The sequence below is a fragment of the Sapajus apella genome, unplaced genomic scaffold, assembly GCF_009761245.1.
Source record: "Sapajus apella isolate SASKATOON/1434 unplaced genomic scaffold, GSC_monkey_1.0 scaffold8, whole genome shotgun sequence".
Lineage (NCBI taxonomy): Eukaryota > Metazoa > Chordata > Mammalia > Primates > Cebidae > Sapajus > Sapajus apella.
In genome coordinates this window covers 10,122,410-10,131,338 of record NW_022436948.1, presented here as the reverse complement: position 1 = coordinate 10,131,338, position 8,929 = coordinate 10,122,410, and positions in this window count along the sequence as shown.

Genomic DNA, 8,929 nt, shown 5'->3' with positions numbered 1-8,929 from the left:
ATTTTGATCCTTATCCATCTCTTCATGCCGACAGAGATTTGGTCTCTCTGAGTAATAGCATCGATGTTCTCTAATCTTCTGGTTCGGCCACATGCTCCCCCAAAGCCAAGGAATCAATCCTGTCTTCAGCTGGGAAATGCGGAGTTGATTCAAATGTAAAGCAGAAAGCCCAGGTTCTAAAATGAGAGCCACAGTGAGTCCCTTGATTTTCAGTTTGGAGAAAGGGTGATACAACAAGGATTGATACTCTGTGATCACCAACAGCCCCTGTGTTGGTCTGTTCTCAGCTGCCATAAAGAACTGCCTGAGACTAGGTAAATTATAAAGGAAAGAGGTTTAATTGACTCACAGTTTGGGGAGGTGGCTGAAAAGACCTCAGGACACCTAACAATCGTGGCGGAAGGGGAAGCAAACACATCCGTCTTCATATGGTGGCAGGAAGGAGAAGAATGAAAGAGGGAAAAGCTCCTTATAAAACCATCAGATCTCAGGAGAACTCACTATCAGAAGAACAGCATGAAGGTAACCGCCCCCTTGATCCCATCAGCTCTCACCAGGGCCCTCCCAGGATTATGGAAACTACAATTCAAGATGAGATTTGGGTGTGGACACATCCCAACCATATCATCCCCCTTCTCAGCTCTAGATACACAAAGCAAACAACCAAAACCACAGGCAAGGAATTCCACATGCTTTATCTTAAACAAAAAAGAAAAAACACTTGGGAAAGAATTATTCATTCACATGTTAGAAATAAAAAAGGGAGGAGTAATAAAAGAAATACGAAGGCCAGGGAAGGTGGCTCACTCCTGTAAACTCAGCAGTGTGGAGAGTAAAGGTGGGAATATCGCCTGAGGCCAGGAATTCAAGACCAGCCTGGGAAACAAGGCAGGACCCCATCTCTACAGAAAACTTTAAAAATAGCCAGCATGGTAGCACGCAACTGAAGTCTTAGCTACTTGGGAGGCTGAGGGGGGGGGATCACTTGAGCCCAGAAGTTTGAGGCTGCAGTGTGCAATGACTATGCACCACTATACTCCAGGCCAGGGGACAGAGCAAGACCTCTCTAAAAAGAAAAAAGAAAGAAGGAAATACAAACTTGCTTCTAAGATAATAATACTAACAATGAGCTTTTTAAACAAATATTTTTTAAAATTCATAGTTCAGCAAGTTCTTTTTCATCAAAATCTTACTGCTGAAACATAACTTGATACTGCTACTGATGTTCTGGAGCTTGGATCTTTGCCTCCAATTAGGGGTCATTGTACCTGAGTCACCAGCAGGTACGGGAATACCGACAGGCCTCTGCCTCAATGCGGTAACATAAAGCAATGCTGAAACAATTTTTGGCTTTGCTGCAAATGTGCATAATGGAAAGCAAATATTATTAAAAAGACAATCATTTTTAGTGATTAAAATAATCCAAGGCAGAAAAAATTTATCCCATAAGTTTCTAAGTTCTCATTTATCATCGTTTTGCCGCAAGAAGCCAGAGTAATTTTATTTTTCCTGACTTCTATTAAAAAGATCAATACATATGATTCCAAAGAGTCTCGGCTCATGAAAAGATGGAGCAGGCCTGTAATCACATATGAAAGTATTGGTTGTCATTAGCAGAAAGATTGATCTGAAAAGACAGCTGGCCCAGAGTGAAGGGACTTAAAAATTTCCATCGCACTGCCCAGCAACTTTCACCTTCCAGATAATTAAATACAGATAACAGATTACCATATTAGAGGAAAGAATTGGATTGGAGATATTCACTGGATACCCACCTTAGCAAAGCAATACCAAATTTTTCAACAATGATTTTGTCTGATGCAAAAAAAATTAATGCTGCCTGACAGTACAAAGTTATTGTTCAAGGTATACTTAAATCAAAGTTGCTGGATAAAATTCTTGTAATTACCTGTGGCTTCAGAGGCTCTAACAAATGCACGTGTTCAGTTGACTTTTTAAAACAGAGTTAAGGAACATTTCAGACAAATTCTGTGGGTTTATTCCATGAACAGAGCTCTTTCCACTTTCTTCAGTGAGTTATTGACATGACCCTTGATGATGGAGGTATAAAACTCATAAGAACTGAACTCACAGCCATGCAAAGGGCTTTCTTCACCGTATAGCTCTTCTTTTCCAGAAATCTACTTATGGTATAGTAAAAATTCTAGCTATAAAACAAGATGGAATTTTTATGGGACCTTGAAAGGGCACACTAAACTTGGAAATTCAGAGTTGTGGTCCAAGGACATTGTAAACTAGAGGTCAGCGTTTTTAATATCTTCATCCTTGTCCTACATAGGTGCAATACTGGCAAACCTCAGGATGATGTTCTCATGCTCCAAAGTTGAGAGAAAAGATGCAGGAGGGGCTGAGACTAGGAGAAAGAGAGAGGCTCTTAACCAAATGTGGGCCTGTACATTTTCAAGACATCTGAATATTTCATCACTCTTCAATCTCTTTACTTACTTAGCTGCTGGAAAATACCTAAGAATCTCGCAGTAATCAGAACTGTTCATAATTATCAGCCACTGATCATTTTGTAATGACCTAAAAGCTGGTATTGAAGAAAGATGCCAACCTCCATTCCCCAGAACAATAATATTAAGAGTAAGTGTGCATTGCATTTGTGTTAAGTACCATTATTTGTAATGGACTTCAAGAGTGTTTGAGACATTTTATGTAAATACAATACTCTAGTACTCTTCTACAAATTCCTAAATGCTTTCATTATCTAAATTTTACACAAAATCTCATTGTCATGGTATCTACTGGACACTTCACTGCATACAAAGCAAAACTGTTTTCCTCCATGTCTAAATTAAACAAAACATAAACACTTGTTTTTATGAAAATATCAGAAAATGTTCATGCTTTTGGAATTTCCTGTAATAATAGTATCAGGAGTAAAATCCTCTAAACACAGAGGACAGGAATAAAACTAGCCAGAAATTATTTTTAGTTTTCCAAACTTAGTGAATTCTTGCCCACTTTAAGCTGAAAGGATTATTTTCTTTTCTTGCAACTAAGAAAACTTCTCCCTCCATTTTACTAATTAAGTCAATATTTTTAAGATAGAGAGAAATGTAATTTTTCCCATGCTTTGTATAAGATTCTCGGTAAGTATAAATGTGCATATTCATATTCCAGGCTGGTAATGAAGATGCATCTTTTTAAAGTCAATTATCTTTTTAAGACTCTCAAGATAATAATCACTCAAGGGCATCATTGCCTTAAAAGTGGAGCATGATAGTTCTCCAAGACTAGTATGGGCTATAGAAACTGTCCATCCTGGACTTAATGAAGGGTTCTCGGAAGCTGACTTTTCAATCATCAGTCACCACAATGGACAGATAGCCTATGATGTAGCTATAAGTGCTCAGTGACAAGAGTATCTGTTGCCAGGTTCCTGTCCCTCCTCTGCCCTGCTCTGTCTTGCTCACGTCCTGTGGGAAGGTCTACGATATGACACCCTGGGTTGACCATGCATCCCAAGGAAGATAGCATAGCTTACACAATGTTACAAGACACAGGGCCCTGATTTGCACTGTGCTGGGTTGATGGCAAGGTATATAAGTTATATGACATTCCCATCCTCTGTGCACAGTCTGACAAATAAGAAGTGGCTGAGGCACAAAACATGAGCTAAATAGGATCTCAAACGTTCTCTTTTTCCAAACACCATGGAAATTACAGCATTAAAGAAACCAAAAGAGAGAAAAAGCTATGGTGTAGCTGTATTACTCATGGATCACCAGAGAAACAGAACCAATAAAGGTATAAAGAGAAAGAGATTTAGGATAAGGCTCACATAATTATACAAACTGACAAGTCCCACGATCTATAGGGTGAGTTGGGAGCCTGAAGACCCAAAAGGGCAATGGTGCAGTTCTATGCTGGGTCCAAAGGCCTGAGAACCAGGTGAGCACATGGTGCAAATTCCAGTCCAAAGGTTGGTAGGCGGAAGACTCAGGAAGAACCAACGTTTCAGTTTAAGTCTGAAGGCAGGAAAAAGCCCAGGTTCAGCCTGAAGGACAGCAGGCAAGAGGAATTCTTTCTTACTTGAGGGAGGGTCAGCCTTTTGTTCTACTCAGGCTTTTGACTAATTGGATGTGGCCCACCCACATTAGGGAGGGCCATTTGCTTTACTCAGTTTACCAATTTGTTACTCTCATCCAAAAATACCCTCACAGAAATACCTAGAATAATGTTAACCAAATATCTAGGCATTCTATGGTCCAGTCAAGTTGACGCATAAAATTAACCATCACAGTAACCTTGTCAAATGCTAAGCAAATAGTTTTTTGTTTGTCTTATTACAAGTGAAACTTTTGTTTATTCCTTATTATTTCTTTTGTCCATCTGTCTTAGTAGAAATAAATATTTCTTTTGAACTTCAACAAATAAGCAATAGATGTCCAGTAAAATTGCATAGAAAACTCTTTTCCCTCCAGCTAAAGCAACTTCAAAAAACATTTATTTAATAAAACAAAGAATCGATAAAATTTTAATTTTAAGCAGTCAGAGTCAATGACAAGTTGTCCTGGAAAGAAATTTGATAGGAATTCATGCTCTTTCTTTTCTTTGTTCAGAAATATAAAATTAAAAGCAGAATTAATTTAATAATCATCATACTGGTTGGCTTGATCATGACAAGTTTGACTGAGAAACACACATCTAGCTTCTATTCCTTTGAAACTGCATTTTCTAAATCTATTACACCCTTGCGGAACCTCAAGGGAGTTCTACAGACCGCAGCTTTGCCATCACCTGAAAGTCTGTTAAAAATGCTGATTTGGGACTCAATCCCAGGCCCATAAAATCAGAATACCTGGAGATAGGGCATAGAAATCTGTGTTTTAAGAATCTCTTCAGCGTGCTAACATTTGTATTAAATGATTTTTTATCTAGTACACAGAATCAGGTATACCATGGGTTAAAACTCAACGAGAGAACTTAGCACAATCCTCTAGGAAAAAAAAATGAATTTGCCAGCCACATAGGCACACACTCCAATTTGACTATTGAGAATTTAGTGCTTAACTGTGTTTGTGCATTTCCTCTAAATTTTGAACAATTACATTCATTTTGATTAAGTCAGAGGAATTACAGAATATCAACGAATTGCAATATTAAAATTTCATTTTAAATTTTCATATTGTTAATGTTAAAATAGTGCAGTTGCTTTGCGTTTTCCTTGACCATCTTGACATAAATAGCCCTCAGAAAGCATTTCAAATGGTGTCATTTCTCTATTCACATTTTCAATAAAAATTTAGGCACTGATAAATAGACATGAGCAAGGTGTTGGCTAAGAAGGCCAGCGCAGAGACACTCTGGATTAACAGAATTGGTCTATTTACTATGGATCATCTGTTAATTTTGCCTCCTCACTCCAGACATCAAAGAAGTGCTAGCCTATTTATAGTTTTTAATCAGCCCAAACCCCCTCTTTGCAATGAATACATTGAAAGCGGCCACATTTTGAAATAGTGGAGGCCAGGTGTGGAGGCTCATACCTGTAATCCCAGATTTTGGGAGGCTGAGGCAGGTGGATCACCTGAGGTCAGGAGCTCAAGACCAGCCTGGCCAACATGGCAAAACCCCGTGTCTACTAAAAATACAAAAACTTAGCCAGGTGTGGTGGTGCACACCTGTAATCTCAGCTACTCGGGAGGCTGAGGCAAGAGAATTGCTTGAATCTGGGAGGTGGAGGCTGCAATTAGCCAAGACAGCACCACTGCACTCCAGCCTGGGCAACAAGTTAGACTCCATCTCTAATAAATAAATAAATTAAATCGTGGCGTTTTCTTTCTCTTCCCTTGCCTTCATTCACGACACCTTCTTCTTGCCCATTCTACACAGCAATAATTCCCCATCAAGTCATTCATTGTCTTCATGTTGGCCTCTGCTGCCTGTGGAGCCCGTCTTGCATGATGGCATCTCCCCAGGACCATCCTCATCAACCAAGCCCTGCTCTCCAGAACTTTCTTTTCTCTCCTTCCCAATAAAAATGTTCTATGTAATTTCCCATTCTCAACCACATATATATTCAAAAATCTGTCTGACACTGTGCCCTTTAGGATAATAATGATAATGAACACTATGTAGCACATGTCAGGTTATAATCTGGTGCAAAGAAAGATGTGGAGCTGCAGAACCAGAGTCCCAGTTCCAGCCATAGTCCTGTAATTTAGGGGAAGATTTTACTCTCAAATAACATCATAATTTGGTAAGGTGAATAAGATAAACAAAAATACAGTAGACTGGCAACCTCCAAAGGAAAGTGCAAGGTGCTAGGGGAATCGGAAACAGAAGAGCTCCCATCCAGTTGGACATGAGCTTCATGAATAGTCTTTCAGAGGAAGCCACCCTGGTTTACAGCAAACTCACTGCTTTCTGGGGTCACATTTGAAACAGAATAGCTATACCCACAACTGCTTCATCCAGGGACAAGAACTATGTTCATGTAAACTCATGCCATGTTGTTTGTTCTCTCGGCTCTGCCCAGAGTGAAGTTCATCGTACAGCAATGAGAAAAGCCCCCATAATTCATTCTGACATAAGCAACTGTAAACAAGAGCTGTCATCATTGTCCTTGCAAACTAGTCTTGAAGCAGCATTGTTAGATGTATGCAAGGGATGTATGCTTGTGTGTGAATGACGACAAGCAGGTGTGCAGTTCTTCTATGATTCTTGCCTCAAACTAACTAGATGGCTTTTCTGACTATCAGTAAATAAGGGCATACTGACTATTTGCTGTGAACCAGGCTTCATGATGAGGCTGTAAGCAATGCACTCAGATCCTGTCCTCCAGGAGCGTGGAGTCCAGATGATCATAGAGCATTAAACAGATAATGACAAGCATAGACTTAAAGTACAGATACAAGTTTAAGACTAAAGCCAACACAGCAGCCATACCGAGATTCTACCTCTGTGCTATGGTTCCAGGATCTACTGCTGCAAAGAAAAGGATTGTTACTCTTGTCCTTGTATTGGGTTGTGTTGCAAATGCCTGTCTCAGCTTCCTGAAGGCAGCCCTGTGGCCTCAGCATGGAGTCCTCACTCAGTCCCTGAGACCACTGTACTAAGTGATGGTTCTCAGCCTGTGTGAACAGAAGGATCACCTGGGATACTAGAAGTCAGATACCTGGCCTCACGCTCCCAGAAATTCTGATTCAGTGGATCTATGCTGTATTTGAAAAACCCACTCGATTATTTGAAAACCTGTCTTACGTAACTGCAGACAGTATATGAACTACCCCAAGAAACCCTGTGACCTAGAGAGCAATGAACTAAAGCCTCCAATTTTCCTTATCAAGACAAATTTAAAATGTAATTTAATTGATGTACTACATTAGTTTCAGAATATCTCAAAAAATATACACAAATATTCACATGATATCATATCTTTTCCTGCCACCAAAAGACAGTAAGTTGCAAAAGATTACATTCTGAAAATAGAAGAATGTTCACAATCCTGAGATATAAACTCTATGTAAGGAGGTATATACCTTTAATATGTGCTCCAAATGAATAAAAAGATCATTCACTTATCATTCAGTGTTTTTAAATATTCATTGGTAAATCCCTCTTTTAGGAAGCATAAATAAATGCCTAAGTGTAAAACATATGCTAAGCCAAATACTAAATACTGCCAACAATTCACGATGGAAATAAAATCAGTTTCAAAATCCAAGCTAAACCACAGAATAAACACAGAGTTTTCATGTGACCTCCAAATCAATTCTTTGGTTTTCTTTTGCCATTTTTAATTACAAACAACTGCATTTTTTTTTAAAGAAAAAAAAACCATGTTTTCATAAAATTGAATTTTTTTTCATATAACATTGATTCTAAAGCAATATCATCAATAGACACAAGTAAAAGTAAAAATCTGCAAATAAATTTTTTAAAGATATTAAGACTTGAGATAAGCCCAGAATGATACGAACTTAGATGGACAGGAAGGAAGAGTAGGAACAGGAAAAAATGTGTTTCCCAAAATGCCATTAAGGGTTTTTATTAATTCAGAAAAAGGAAACAGTATGTAAAATTTTTCAAAAAAAATGAACACTAAAAACAGCTCAGCTGCAAGGTCAGCATTGAAAATAAATAAAAATGGAATCATTCTTTCACTTAGTGAACTGTTCTCATACAGATGCCCCAGTTCTGATACAGTAATCTATGTTACAGAAACTTACCCTGTTTAAACATAGATCACTGTATCAGAACTGGGTTCTGATGAGTTTCATACACTCACCACCTAGCCTGCAAAGTGACAGAGAGATGTGCAGCTCAGGTTGTGGCAAGATGTGTGTTTCACTGAAACAGTGATTCAGAAACAGTAAGGAGGGCGTCATGAATTCTTCCTGGAGAGTGTGATTAGGATGGCCTCACAGAGGTGAGCGTTTTGCAGACTTTGGATTGGGCGAATTTCTGGGTCAAAGCATCATTAGTTTGGGGCAGTTGCTTGTTGAATTTCCTTTGGACTTCTGCTGGGTTTTCATTACAAATTCTTCCTGCGGAGTGCTTCACATCCACATGTTCAGCTATCATCCATATGTTTATGACTCTCAAAACTATGCCCTGAGACAAAAGCCTCCTTCCTGTGATTCAAATTCACAGCCAGATTGCCTTCTGGAGAAAGTACAGGCTCCTCAAATTTGACACTTCTAAATCGAAATTCATCAACTCCCCGCCCCCCATCCCTGCCCTCAACCCAAACCTCTTCATCCTCTGCTATTTGCTTTTTCAATGACTAGTGCGGCCACTCAACTAGTGCCTAAGGCAGAAATCAGACATAATCTCAGACTCCTTCCCCTTCTCACCATATCCCAGCCCCAAACCCGGCCTCTCTCACTTATGTTTCATGTTCCTCTTATTCTTCCACAGAGGCAATCGTAATTGATGCTCTCCGCCTGGTTTACCT